Raw genomic sequence first — 16,087 nt, forward strand, 5'->3', positions numbered from 1 at the left:
GTCATCTCAACTGAGGTACAGATCTTCGGAAGTTGTAAAATCCTGTGTGTACTTGCTCACTTGCTTAGCGTCTTGAGGTGGACACAGAAGGATACATGGCTCCTAGCTCCAACTCTTCTCTAACAGTTCTTTCATGTCTCCTAACTCTAACAATAGAGTAGAGAAACAAGCAATTTGGAAGCACTCGTTTTTAAACTCAAAAGTGCTACATAAATGAAAGGTATTATTGCTTACAGTTTTAACTTCAAAGCAGAACGTGATGTAACATCATAAGGTGTCTAATATTTAAGAATGGACGGACTGCCTGACCAGGTGGTGGCGCAGTGGATAGAGCATTGGACTGGGATGCAGAGGACCCAGTTTCGAGACCTCGAGGTTGCCAGCTTGAGCGCAGGCTCATCTGGCCTGAGCAAAAAGCTCACCAGTTTGGACTCAAGGTTGCTGGCTTGAACAAGGGGTTACTGGTCTGCTGAAAGCCTGCAGTCAAGGCACATATGAGAAAGCAATCAATGAACAACTAAGATGTTGCAACGAAAAACTGATGATTAATGCTTCTCATCTCTCTCTGTTCCTATCTGTCCTTATCTATCCCTCTCTCTGACTCTCTGTCCCTGTAAAATAAAATAAAATAAAATAAAATAAAATAAAATAAAATAAAATAAAATAAAAATGAATGGACAGACTGAGAACAAAGTATGGTTACATTTTTCAAATTTTCAAACTAAAAACAGCTTTGAGAAGTGAATCAATATTTATTTATTACTTTATTTTTATTTAAATTAAAGAAAAGGGGACATTTTGTAGTATATAATAGGATATTAAAATGCAAGTGTGGGCCTGGCCAGTTGGCTCAGTGGTAGAGCATCAGCCTGGTGTGTAGAGGTCCTTGGTTCCATTCCCAGTCAGGACACACAGGACAGGCACCCATCTGCTTCTCTACCCCTCCTCTCTTTTTCTTTCTCTTTTTCTTTCTTTCCCTCCTGCAGCCATTAATCGATTGGAACTAGTTGGCCCCGGGCACTGAGGATGGCTCCATGGCTTCCTCCTCAGGCGCTAAGGAAGAGCTTGGTTGCCGAGCAATGGAGACATACCCCAGTGGGCACAGCATCGCCCCTTAGTGGGCTTCCCGGGTAGATCCCGGTCGGGGGCGCATGCGGGTGTCTGTCTCTCTGTCTCCCTGCCTCTCATAAAATAAATAAGTAAAAATAAAATAAAATAAATTAAAGTGAAATAAAATAAAATAAAATACAAGTTTGGCTGCAACCTAAGTTGAGGAATAAGGATACTAACTCTTACGGTAGACAGTGAGAACCTGTCACCCTCACCCACATCAAAGATCTGAATGCGTGAAGACTGGAGAAATGTGTAGAGGACTTCTAGAAAGAGCTGTTGATGTGCTAATTCCCAGCCCCCAGGGGAATGCTTGCTCAACTCAAACTACTATGAAAAGCATGGAGGGGCCATGTGGTGGAGGTCCAGAAAACCAGTGTCTGATTCCACTGGTTTCCAGTGTGCTGATGGCTGAGGGAACAGAGAGATGGCTGTGTGGGATGCCTGCATGCCCAAGAAAAGGAGCATAAATATTACCTGTGGCTCAGATACGAGCCCACCCATGACAAAGCCACTGTGGGTTAGGTCTGGTGAAGAAGGCCACTTGGAGTGGCAAAGAGCCACAGGTATTGCTGGATCCCGTGGCTCTGAGAGAAATACAATGAGCCAGAGGAAATCATCACTCCAAACAGGAAACTGCAAATGAGAGATGCCCACCGCATGGGCATCTGGAGGGAGACCTCTGAGGTCCCCACACACGTGTTCACGAAGGAAAGAATCAGCCTCAGCCATCTGCCAGCTTCAGAGAGCAAGCAGCCAACTCATGCCAGTGTCAGTTTAGTCCTGATTGTTCCTTCTCTTGACTCCCCCTTATCCCCATGAACCCCAGAACCTGGCAGGTGTCAGGAACCATGGTTAGCAGCTGGCAGTGGTTTGGGAAGAAATAGAGCATTGGATGGGGAAAGAGAGAAGCACCCCTTTCCCTGACTAGAGGCTTCCCACCTCATGGAAGAAAGACATCTCAATTAAATCAAGTTTAAGTTTAGAAATTTGCAGGGGACTAAAAACATTCATTTCCATATTGAGACAATTTGCGTTACTGAAGAGAGATTTGCAAAATCATAGAGCTGCCTGGGCCTGACCTGTGGTGGCGCAATGGATAAAGCATCGACCTGGAAATGCTGAGGTCGCCGGTTCGAAACCCTGGGCTTGCCTGGTCAAGGCACATATGGGAGTTGGTGCTTCCAGCTCCTCCCCCCTTCTCTCTCTCTTCTCTCTCTCTCTCTCTCTTTCTCTGTCTCTCCCTCTCCTCTCTAAAATGAATAAATAAATAAATAAATAAAATAAAGATCTGCCTGAATCCTTGTCCAATTATTGAGAAAAACTAGATCCACTGAATAAATTGAAAGAGACAGTGACAGACACAATACAATTACTTTATGATGATACCCCACAAATACCCCGTGTTCAATGCACGGGTTTGCAAGTATTCAGAAGACAGAAATAACACTTTGATAACTTGATGTCTCCTGAAATACATCCCTTGTTACTTTTTAAGAATAAATTATTTTTTGCCTGATCTGTGGTGACGCAGTGGATAAAGTGTCGACCTGGAATGCTGAGGTTGCCAGTTCGAGACCCTGGGCTTGCCTGGTCAAGGCACATATGGGAGCTGATGCTTCCTGTTCCTCCTCTCCCCCTTTCTCTCTCTCCCTTTCTCGCTCTCTCTAAAAATAAATAAATAAAATCTAAAATAAATTTTTTAAAAATAGGTTATTTTTTCAAATGATTAGACTTATATGAGAATTTAGAAATTACATAAAAATATTAAAAGAAAACAAAAATACTTGCTCAATCTTACCACGATTTCTATCTTAAAGTGTGAACAGAAAAGGTCCCTTTGCAGTGAAAAAAAAAAAAAGTATTCCAAATGTACCAACTATTATCTTTAAATGGTGTGATTATGGATCTTTCCCCTCTCTTTTGCCTATTTATGGAAGCAGGCAGCTGCAATTTTGTCCTCCCAGCCCATGGCCCAAGCCATTCCAACCACCTGGCTGCACTTTCCTGGAACTGCCTCCCCTGTGCACAGATCTCGTTACGTCAGACAGCCGTGTCCTTAGCAAATGCCACTGTCATTGCCACTCTTCATTGGTCTAAGATGGAGCACGGACCCACACCAGGACAATCAAGGGAATTTGGCAATAGAACAAAGCGATCTAAGTTTCTATTCTTTCTTTCTGGGGGCTGCAGATAACAACAGCCTTTTCTTCATCTTGAAACTAGGAAACAGCCATAACGAGAGATAAGCAACGGACCTGACACCTGAGCGAGGCACAGCTGAAGGGAGAGAGATCTTGATGGCGTTTGAGTTTCTGGTTCTGATTCAGAGGGGTCCGTGTGCCTTTCTCGCTGTGGTTTCTCTGTGATGTTCCCATACCCTAAATACAAATCTCTCTTTTTGATAAAGCTTGTCACTGTTACATTTCTGTAATCTGAAACCAAGTATAGTCATGAATATAGGTACATTTTCTTAATTTTCTTTTTTTTTTTAAAGCATATATACTTGCTTAACTAGTTTTGCAAGGGCATAGAACTATCTTTATTCTGCAGGATCTGTGTCCATTCTTAGGGGACACACAGAAAGAAAACCACACTGACGTTTCCTTTTCCTCCTGCCCCCAAGCGTGTGTCTCTTATCTGTGTTAAAAATAAAAAACCAGAATTAAAGATAGAAGGAAGAAAAATCACAAAATGACAGCAGAGAGGTGTGTGTGTGTGCATGCGCACATGTGTGTGTGCATGCGTGAAGCTCAGTCCTGTTTTTGCCCTGGTTTTGTTAAAGTTGTCACCGATTTCTTACATGTCGAATGGCCTCTAGTCTTCTTGGAATAAGCTGTTAGAGCCATGTCCTCTCTCCATTACCTTTTACTCCCCATTTGTCAGCAAAGAAATGGCAGATACAAGAAGTTTGGTCCAGCCAACAATGGACCATATTGTGCTGGCTGTGTCCAACAGGTATACTTTTACCTCTTAGATTTGCTTAGAATAACTAGAGTAGCCTGCCTCCCCAGCCCCATATCAGTTACTCATTACCAACATTTCAGGCATATTGGGAGGGCCAGGTTTCCACGCTGGCACAGGTGACTCTCCCTTCCCTTGTTATACCAGGTGGACATTTGACCCCTTTGGTTAGTCGTGTTCTCTGTTTTGAAGACTCCAGGTAGCTGGTATGAGGCAGCGGAGCTGAGACTTTGTGGTATTAGATGCACTGTCCTGATTAGATACTTACCTTTCTCAAAGACAACTAGAAGATAGTTTTTAGATAGAGGAATATAGCAGGTTTGAGGAATTTCAGAGTTCATCAAGGAAAAAAAACATGACCACAGGTGGCAGAGGCACACACAAAGCTTCATCCTGTGCCACTTTGACAGGATTCTAAGCAGGGAAGTCCCTTGTGGCATTAGACCACCCAAGGTTACTGTGCAAGAAACACTGCTCACAAGAGGAGGACGGCCAGGGAGCTCTCCCCTGGGGAATAGAAGAATCAGAGAGGGGGCTTATGTGTCTAGGTGATGTTGTCAGAGAGCTCAAAAGACAGCAGTAACTTGGGGTCTCTCTACCCCCAGGTCTATCTTATCTGTGACTAGCAGGCGTTAGGCACAGTTTCTCAGGGTATGTCATACTTGTTCTGAGCTGTCTTTAGAGAGAGGCATTTTTCGAGGACTGCGAGCAACTGTTGTACATGGTCCCATGGGTTGACCACTTTATACATGAGAATGAATCTATTTCTTTCACATATATGCACACAAAATGGTCAGGCTCTAACTGGCTAAAAATCTGCTTAGTTGGACTACATTTAAAACAATTAGATGTATAAAAATTGAGTTTGGTACCAGTAGGCTTTTATGCTGGAAAGTTTCAGTCTGTTAGGAAGAAATAACTAACCTAGGGACAAGGGTACCAAGGCCATCTTTGGCTCATATGTATAAATATAACAAGGAGGCAGGAGATGTTGGAAAGAAGAGAAGGTAGGTAATATACACTTAATTCTCTTACAAAGAAAAATCATTAACTAATGAAGAACAGGAGACGAATACAGAACTTCTGATTAAATAAAGGAATGAATTCTGATGCAGTAAACTCCTAGGTAGGTGAAGTTGAATGACTTTAATCAAGCAATTTTGAATATCATCCATAGGCATTTCCTTGGAAGAAAAAGGTTCACCCTTACAGCATCTTGACCAAAAGGTGATTCCCTTTGCAAGTACCCACTTATGTTTGAAAAAAAACCAGCCACCATACATTGTGTGTGTGTGTGTGTGTGTGTGTACATTCTTTTTTCATTATTCAGAGAACAAGATTTTGAAGTAGGCTGCATTGTATAAGTTACTACCAGGATGTCCAGATTTTCCATCTTTTTGATGAGGGACAATATGATATGCCCCCCCCCCACATGCACCTTTATTCTAAGGATTGCTTTATTAAGCAGCATAACTTGCAACAATATGTTATTAAATAATGAAATGAAGACAAGCATATTTTTCAGTTGGGCCATCTCATGCAGGTAAAAATATATATTTAGATCAGATGAAAAGAAATATAAAAAATTTCAACAAAAGATATTTTTTCAGCCCTGGCCAGTTGGCTCAGTGGTAGAGCGTCGGCCTGGTGTGCAGGGGGACCCGGGTTCGATTCCCGGCCAGGGCACATAGGAGAGGCGCCTATTTGGTTCTCCACCCCCCCCCTCCTTCCTCTCTGTCTCTCTCTTCCCCTCCCGCAGCCAAGGCTCCATTGGAGCAAAGATGGCCCGGGCGCTGGGGATGGCTCCTTGGCCTCTGCCCCAGGCGCTAGAGTGGCTCTGGTCAGGGCAGAGGCAGAGCGACGCCCCAGAGGGGCAGAGCATCGCCCCCTGGTGGGCAGAGCCGGGTGGATCCCGGTTGGACGCATGCGGGAGTCTGTCTGACTGTCTCTGCCCGTTTCCAGCTTCAGAAAAATACAAAAAAAATAAATAAAAAGATATTTTTTCCTGTTGAAAAAATTAACATACTGATAAAGCATAATGAAATATGCAAATCACATGTCACTAAGAGGAGATAGAAGTAACCTGCAGTAATCTAACAGAGAAGGAATTTGGAGAATAAAAATTCGCTCTCACCTGACCAGCATTATTGGTGCAGTGGATACAGTGTCGACCTGGGATACTGAGCTCCCAGGTTCAAAAACCCCAAGATCTCTGGCTTGAGCTCCCCAGTCAAGGCATGTATAAGAAACAATCAATGAACAACTAAAAGTGTTGCAACTGTGAGTTGATGCTTCTCATCGCTCTCCATTTCAGTCTTTTTCTCTCTCTCTCAGGCAAGAATAATAATAGTAATAATAATAGTAATAATAAACTAGCTCTTACTTTGTGTACATAAGGTTTCACTGAGCATTTATAAAACTTTTAAAAGAATAATTTTACTGCAATTTGTTGAGGTTGCTGCTTCTTCTCACACCTTCTCTCCCTTGGTCTCATGGCCCTGTATGCCAGGTGGTATTTGAGGGGCCACCCTATGAAGAAATTGAACTAGGCATACTGTTAATTTAGATTTAATGGGATATATTATACGGTTCACAGTCACTTGTATGTACAGTCAATTACTGCTAATAATTCTAGGTAGAAATAAGCTGTGTCAACTGACTTGGAGTTGGGACACAAAAGTTCATGTTCAGAGGTCATATTATAATTAGAACATGTCCTATAGGCCAGGATCAAAAATATATGAGCAATGGAGGGAAAATGACAGGTGCAGCCACCATACTCTTGCCTGGGAACATTGTTCCAATCATCAGTAACATAAACTTGTAAATGCAGAATTTGGTCCTCATCAATGCCTGAGTGAAGTGAAATTCTCTCCAGTCAGGGAAGAGTGAATCTTAGATGATTATAAACATATGATACATTTTGTTTTCTTTTGGGATGAAAATGGTGTGGAAAAGAGTGAATCAGAATTCTGTGGCCTGACCAATGGTGGCACAGCGGATAGAGCTTCGGTCCCAGATTCAAAACCCCGAGGTTGCTGGCTTGAGCGTGGGCTCACCAGCTTGAGCGCAGGGCTGCCAGCTTGAGCAAAGGGTCACTGGCTTGGCTTCAGTCCCCTTTCCCCCCTTCCCCTCTCAAGGCACATATGAGGAGCAATCAATGAACAACTAAAGTAAAGGAACTATGAGTTGATGCTTCTCATCTCTCTCCCTTCTTGTTTCTCTCTCTCACTAAAAAAAAAAAAAAGAAGTCTGTTTGTAAGGCATAAGCCTGTAGCAGAAGTATAAACAGAGAATATGTCTAATATGAAGTTACATGTTTTATACATTCCAACTTAGTAACAAAAAGTAGAAAATCCCAATCGACTATGCCAAAGGAAAGACTGCATTTTGATTTTCTCTATAAAAGATATTACAAAATCATTATCAATTAATCAAATGTATGCAGCCAACAAATGTAATTTTAAAATGTTACAGAAGTGATCCAGACAATTAATTAATAAAAATACAAAGTCTTTTTCCTCCAAAATGAGTTGGTTTAATTCCAGGCAGCACATAATTCAGAACAGAACAAAGACTGAAGACATACTTCGGCAGGATTCTGGGCTGGGTTTATTCTGACCTCACAGCTAAGGTTGAAATGGCAGAGTGAGTGATCTAAAGAGATGAATCACTGCATGATCTTTACTAATTTTCTTTTTTTAGAAAAGTTTATTCTTAAATGTACAACAGGCTCCAAGACAACATTTCATACCAGCTGTAGGTGGCAAGAGATGTTATGACAGGGAAGACAGATGTTAAAACAGGAATAATTAAGGATGGCCAGTGCCCCAGGCACAAGGAACAGCTCACTTTTTGTGAGACTTTTTTATTTTATTTTATTTTATTTTGAGAAAGTGGGAGGGAGAGAGAGACAGAAAGGGAGAGAGATGATGAACATCAACACATAATTGGTCATTGATTGTTTCTCCTACGTGCCCTGATGGAGGTGGGGTATGTGTGTGCTCCAGCCTCGCCAGTGACCCTTAGCTCAAGCCAGCGACCTTGAGCTTAAGCCAGCAATCCTGGGCTTCAAGCCAGTGACTTTTGGATCTCAAGCCAATGACATTAGGATTAAGCACTCAAGCCAGCAACCCCGTGCTCAAGCGAATGAGCCCACACTCAAGCTAGAGACCTTGTGGTTTCAAACCTGAGACCTCAGCATACCAGATAGATACTCTACCAGACATCCCCAAACTACGGCCCGCGGGCCGCATGTGGCCCCCTGAGGCCATTTACCCGGCCCCTGCCGCACTTCCAAAAGGGCCACCTCTTTCATTGGTGGTCAGTGAGAGGAGCACTGTATGTGGCGGCCCTCCAACGGTCTGAGGGACAGTGAACTGGCCCCCTGTGTAAAAAGTTTGGGGACCCTTGCGGGACTGTGCCTCGACCGGTCAGGCTGACAGATTTCTCAATTCCACCTGCAGCATGGGGAAGAGGATTTCCTTAGAGTCTTCATTTTTAGCTCCTTGAGTTTCTTCTGCTCCTCTCTTTGCTTCTGCTTGAGTGCTTTGTCTTTCTCACCCATGTCCTTGGCCACCTCTAGGGCTGCTTCATGGCTTCTTTTTACCACCTTTGTGGCTTGATGTGGTGTCTATGCCCTTTCCCCAGACCCTGATACTGAAAAAAAAAATCAAAGTTTTGTTTTTTTGTTTTTTTTTACAGAGAGAGAGTGACAGGAAGGAGGCCGGGAGAGAGATGAGAAGCATCCACTCATAGCTGCATCACCTTAGTTGTTCACTGATTGCTTCTCTTATGTGCCTAGACCAGGGAGCTCCAGCTGAGCCAGTGACACCCTGTTCAAGCCAGTGACCTTGGGCTAAGCCAGCGACCTTTGGGCTCTAGCCAGTGACCCTGAGATCATGTCTATGGTCCCACACTCAAGCCGGCGACCCTGCATTGAAGCTGAGGAGCCCGAGCTCTAGCCGGCAAACTCCGGGTTTCAAACCAGGGCTCTCAGCATCCCGGGTTGATTCACTATCCTCAGCACCACCACCAGTCTGGCAAAAATTCAAATTTTTAAATTATGGTCAGAGCATTTATCAGCTCTTTCAAATTTATAAATTGAATTTATTTTATCATTTGGAATAAACATTGCCTGACCTGAGGTGGCGCAGTGGATAAAGCGATGACCTGTAATGCTGAGGTCACCAGTTTGAAACCCTGGGCTTGCTGATTAAGGCACATGTGGGAGTTGATACTTCCTGCTTCTCCCCCTTCTCTCTCTCTCTTGCTTCTCTCTCCAAAAATAAATAAATAAAAATTTTAAATATTATTTTGCAATAAACATTCACTTGCCATCTAATTTTTGTTGGGAGACAATTCTCCATGTGCGTCTCATATTTCTGCACATCTTGTGAACAGGGCCACTGACAGCTTCTGTTCAGGAGGATCTTTTCAGGAATGTTTACATAGCAAACAACTTTGGAAGATGGGACTCCTATCTCCCTTCATGGCAGAGAGATATTTGTCTACTGACCAGTGTAATAAAAACGATGATTTCCTTGCCTGACTAGGCAGTAGTGCAGTGGATAGAGCATTGGACTAGGACATGGAGGACCAATGTTTGAAACCCCGAGGTCCCAGCTTGAGTGCAGGCTCACCAGCTTGAGCACGGTGTGGCTGGCTTGAGCATGGGATCATAGACATGACCCCATGGTCACTGGTTTGAGCCCAAAGGTCTCTGGGTTAAAGTCCAAGGTTGCTGGCTTGAGCCCGAGGTTGCTCACTGACTGGAGCAAGGGGTCATTCGTTCTTCTGTAGGCCCCCGGTCAAGGTACATATGAGAAAGCAATCGGTGAACTAAAATGCCGCAATGAAGAATTAATGCTTCTCATCTCTCTCCCTTACTGTCTGTCCCTATCTGTCCCTCTCTCTGACTCTCTCTGTCTCTGTCAAAAAAAAAAAAGGACAAGGACTTCCTTGTGGCAAAAGCTGGACAGGTTTGCTGGCAGCCCATTAAAGACTGGGTTTCCCAAGTTCGAGGTTCCTAGCTGAAACGCAAACACAACTATGTGTAGCATCCACCTGGGCCCAGCCCCACAGCAGCTATGGAGCTTGGGGACATTAGGAACTGAGGTAATATGAAGCTCATGTTGCCCACTGTGGTGTAATAAAAGAATAAAATAAACTAGTAAAATGTGTTATGTGTGCCACTGTTGATAAGAATGTAAATTGGTGCAACTTCTATAGAAAAAAGAATGGTGGTTTCTCAAAAAATTAAAAATAGATCTGATCTAGCAATTCCACTTCTGGATATTTATTCATATGAAACTAAACCACTGTCATGAAGAGATATCTGCACCCTGTTCATTGCAGCATTACATGGAAACAACGTAAGTGTCCACAACTAAGAAAATGTCACACACACATACACTCACACACACACACACACACACACACACACACACACAATGGAATATTACTCAGTGTTAAAAAAGAAGGAAATCCTGCTATTTGCAACAACATGGATGGACCCTGAGGCATTATGCTCCATGAAATAGTCAGACACAGAAAGACAAATACTGTACGATCTCAGTTACAAAAAGGCACAAACTTCCAGTTATAAGATAAATAAGTCCCGGTGATGTAACGTACCGCATAGTGACTACAGTTAACAATGCAGTATTGCATATTTGAAAACTGCTAAAAGAGTAGATCTTAAAAGTCCTCACCACAAGAAAAAAATTAGAACCATGTGAGACTTCTGTTAACTAAATTTATTGTGGTAGTCATTTCACAAGCTATGCATATATCAAATCATTATGTTGTATACTTTGGACTAATACAGTGTTCTGTGTTAACTATATATCTCAATAAAACTGGCGGCACTCTGTCTTGGCAGGAACAAGATGGAGACCCGCTTGCCTCTCTGATCCGGGAGCCTGGGGCAGGTTCACTTGTTAGTTTGCCAGTTATATAATATCTCAGACCCTTCACAGTTACTGACAGTTTTGCATTTGTAATTTTGAAAGTTCTTTTTTTTTTTTTTTTTTTAGTTGTTTAATTAAATTATTTTATTATGGTGACAGAAAATGATTTGACTTTGGGTGATGGGTACACAACACAATCAACAGTTCAAATGCTATAGAAATATTTACCTGAAACTTATATACTCTTATTGATCAATGTCACCCCATTAAATTTTTTAAAATTATTTTAAAGCAGAATCTACTCTAGGTTCACACATTTGACTTGGTATTTTTGTTTCTTCATTGTTTTTTGTTTTTTTTTATTACTGTTTTTTTTTTAATAAATTTTTATTAATGGTAATGGGATGACATTAATAAATCAGGGTACATATATTCAAAGAAAACATGTCTAGGTTATTTTGTCATTAAATTATGTTGCATACCCCTCGCCCAAAGTCAGATTGTCCTCCGCCACCCTCTATCTAGTTCTCTGTGCCCCTCCCCCTCCCCCTAACTCTCTCCCTCCCTCCCTCCCATGTCCTCCCTCCCCCCACCCCTGGTAACCACCACACTCTTGTCCATGTCTCTTAGTCTCATTTTTATGTTCCACCAATGTATGGAATCATGTAGTTCTTGTTTTTTTCTGATTTACTTATTTCACTCCTTATAATGTTATCAAGATCCCACCATTTTGCTGTAAATGATCTGATGTCATCATTTCTTATGGCTGAGTAGTATTCCATAGTGTATATGTGCCACATCTTCTTTATCCAGTCTTCTATTGAAGGGCTTTTTGGTTGTTTCCATGTCTTGGCCACTGTGAACAGTGCTGCAATGAACATGGGGCTACATGTGTCTTCACGTATCAATGTTTCTGAGGTTTTGGGGTATATACCCAGTAGAGGGATTGCTGGGTCATAAGGTAGTTCTATTTGCAGTTTTTTGAGGAACCACCATACTTTCCTCCATAATGGTTGTACTACTTTACATTCCCACCAACAGTGAATGAGGGTTCCTTTTTCTCCACAGCAATTTTGAAAGTTCTTAAAGAGGGAACTCAAAATTGAAAAAGCTTCAAGCCCAAAAAACCCAGACCTACTCTGGGTTTATAGATGATGTTTTTTTATATCAGACTCTATATTCAATAGAATGTTAGTTTGATTTCCAACATTGGAAAATATATTGAATTTTGTGTTCTTCTTGGGCTACTGCTATCTGTCTTCCCTTCGCAGTGAGTATATGGTGCAGTTCTGAACTGTGTACCATGAAATACTTGTGCATCGTGATCAGTTGTCAGGCACATTACAGATAATTTGTTACTGATGGCCAAAGTACCAAAGGTTGTGAATTACATTCCTTAAAAAAAGATTAGGGCTGATTCAAGTTTACCTCTATAATATCAAATTTGTAAGGATGCATTCCTACAATAGAGGAGTCTTTCAAGTTGAAATATGAAAAAGATGAACTCAAATGCTTAAACAAGAAGAGAGTTTATTCTCTTTCATAGGAAGATGTCCCTGGGTGGTGTTGGAAGGGGGGAAACTGGATTTTCCATGGTTGGTTAATTTGGTGACTTCAGAACAACCACATCAAAGGCACAGGTCTTTTCATCCTTCCACTCTGTCATCTACAACCTGAGAGCTAGCTCTCCTGAAGACGGCAATAACTCCTGTAAGCATTACACCATTTACACAAAGGGTAGGAGGCAAAAAAGGAACAATTTTTTCGTTGGGTCTTTTTTGGGGAGCTAAGAATCTCTTACCAGCTCTATCCTCCCAAAGATTTCCCTGTATGTCTCATTGATCGGAGTTTAGCTATATGCCATTTCCAAAGCCACCTAATGACAAAGAGACTAAAATCTGAGTAATTGACATAGACAAATCATCATTCTGCCCTGGGTCCTGATGCTTGGGTAAGCTTTACCTGAAGCACACGACTTCACAGAGCAGGGTGACTATGTGGACAATACTCAGAGTTCTGTAGGCAGAGAAGAATAACACAATCTGATTCCCACCTCATCGTAATGAATGTTTTTCAAGACAGACCATTCTCTCTCTATGCATGGTTCTGATAAGCAGAAATTTCAGTTACTACAGTTTAGTTAAATGACACCATTTCCCCAGCAGTTCAAATTTCCCTTACTATAGTATATTAACTATCAGTGATTGCATAAATTACAAACTTCGGTGCACAGGTCACTACATAAATACCAGGTATGCATCTTAATCAGTGATCACCCTGTCTGTCATGAACACATCGAAGAACAGGATGGACTTCCACCCAAGTTTTATGTGAATGTCAAGACTGATGACACCATACACAAGTCAAGAGGAGAGGGTGTGTTTGTTATTTACATAATTGAAGCTTTCTGGGAAGAACAAGATGGACCTCTCAAGCCAGTTTGAAAATGGCTTGAGAGCAGAGGGAAAGAGATTGGCTCAGGGTTTATTGTGCTCAGGGGTGGGCTGGGATGATGGCTCCTACACATAGGCCAAAAGGGGCTTGCATGGTCTGAATCTCCCACCAGTGCCCAAGGAGGGAGCACCTGGGCTTTCTTGTCAGATTGTCCAGATATGGGGCTCAGGGGAAGTGGGAAGGGTGAGGCTTAAATGATGTCACTCTCAAAGATCATAAAATGAAGTCAGATTCTTTATTATAACATTGCTTCTATCAAAGTCTGTTGGTGACTGGTCTCTGTGTGTGCTATTCAGTTCCCACAAAGAGAGCAAAATGCGTCATTGTGTGTCACCTCCTCATCTCCCAGTGCCAAACCCATGTGACATTTTACAAAACTAGGTAGTTAAAAGAGGAAACTGTCCAACAAAGGTGAAGTAAAGCAACAAAACAAAAAGTGATAATGCTGGAAGTAGAATTCGAATCTATACAAATGGAGTTACAGAAGATACCTCTGACCACGGGATTGGTGACCCCGCTGCCTTTCAAAAGATTTTAGATATACAGACAGAGGAAGTCAGTGAAGACAAGCTAATCAACACAAAGGAGCAAAGTGGTTGTGATGAAAAGGATAAGGATGGCCCAGAGGCATGATGCCAGTAAGAAATGTAACATTAAATGAACTTTTGGGGATACTTCATAACATTAAAAACACAACGAATAAAATGTTGGAAGCTGATCCAAACTTAAAAAACAGTCTAACAATTCACTACGGCATGGAAAAGGTGTCCACTCCTTACAGGCAGTTATATAACAAGAAGACAAGCACTCGCACTGCTCAAGCTATTCTTGATGTTTTGTACAAAGTAATACACTTTCATTCTCAATGTTTTTGATACTTTCAGTTAACGTTCTAAATAAATACTAGTTTTTACTATTTTTTTCTTTTCTATATACACTTATAACCCAACAGTCAGAATGTGTCCAATGTTTTGACAAAAACATGAAAGGTCATGACCTGACCGGTGGTGGCGCAATGGAAGAGTGTCAACCTGGGATGCTGAGGTTCGAAACTGAGGTCGAACACAAAGGTCGAACAGCGTTCGAACGCTGAGGTCCCAGGTTCGAAACCACAAGGTCACTGGCTTGAGCAAGGGTTCATCGGTTTGAGAATGGGATCATCAACATGATCTCATGGTTGCTGGCTTGAGCAAGAGGTCACTAGCTGAGCCTGAACCCCCCCCACAAGGCATATATGAGAAGCAATCAATTAACAACTAAAGTGATGCAACTACAAATTGACGCTTCTCATCTCTCTCCCTTCCTCCCTCTAAAAAAAAATGTTAAAGGTCATAGAACAATTATATTTTCCCATTGATTATGAAGATCATTTTGCACTTTTTTTTTTTTAAGATCCCTTATGTTTTACGGTCCCTCAGTGCCATGGAAAGCAAGGAGTGCCTGCTTGACCATTGTCAACCACAACCCCCCCAGTATCCCCATGACCCATTATCTTCAGATTCCTCTCTCAGTTTCAGGAAAGAAACCCCTCTTCCTTTGCCTATCTTGTTAGTATTAATGATCCCCAGATTCTGTCCTTGACTCTGTTTTTATTACACATCTTCTTCCAGGTCCAGCCTTTTTTTTAAAGTTGCAACTTCTCCGTCATAGATGATGATGGTGGTGTTAAGATGATCATGAAAAGGGGCTTCACAAAATGGTAGGAAGGAATTTGGGGTGGGGGATAGGATGGTGGAGTGTCACCTTTATTTCACACTGTGGATTTAACAGAGCCTGAGAGAAGCCAACTAACTTTATCAAGATAAACATCTTTCTTTCATACATTCACAAATATTTGCTAAATTGTATTATGTATCTGGTACAGTTCTATATGCTGGAACTAGGTAGTGACAAATAGTTGGTATAAAGCAGCATATTGGATTTTAATTATGCCCTCTGGTGTGTTACCCGAACTTCTGCCATTTAACCTATCGATTATTCTAGTGGAGGAAATTAGAGAGCTGCTTTATTGGAAATATATTTTATTCTGGGCAAGAGGTCTTCAGCCCCACAGGCCATGCCATACCCATCTGCCTATTAGGCTAGGCAGTGCTATAAATCAGAACAGACCTCATTAAAAATCTTGAGATTACCTTTGCAGATGTGCCTTGCTTTGTGAAATCATGGTATTCTCAAAGAGTGACATATGAATCAGTTTCTTTCATTCCTCACATTTACACAGTGAGTTATGGTTTACAACAGACTTTGCATAGATTGTTCATTGATTTTCCCCCCTTAAATGCTAAATGGCAAGAGGGAGCACTATTCTCAGTCCTGCAGAAAAGCAGAGAAATCCAGAGTTCAGAATGGTTCCCTGATTGCAAGTGATGGATCTATGTTTAAAATAATGAGATCTATTCTTATTTTAAATATCTGAAGAACTAAAAAGATTCCTACTGTGCTTGTTTTTGGCAAACTAAGAATTTTCTTGTAAATGTACATTTCCAATTTACTTTGTGGGCAACGATAGATTTTTAAAAATCAGGTTTGTAAACTAACATCCACGTGTATTATGCATTACTAAAGACAGTTCTAAATAAAGCTGAATTTTTGTGGGTTACGTGATCATTCTCGGCAAACATGCCAGCTCCTATCATATTTAGAACCCG

This window comes from Saccopteryx bilineata, chromosome 11, assembly GCF_036850765.1.
Source record: "Saccopteryx bilineata isolate mSacBil1 chromosome 11, mSacBil1_pri_phased_curated, whole genome shotgun sequence".
In the NCBI taxonomy this organism is placed as follows: domain Eukaryota; kingdom Metazoa; phylum Chordata; class Mammalia; order Chiroptera; family Emballonuridae; genus Saccopteryx; species Saccopteryx bilineata.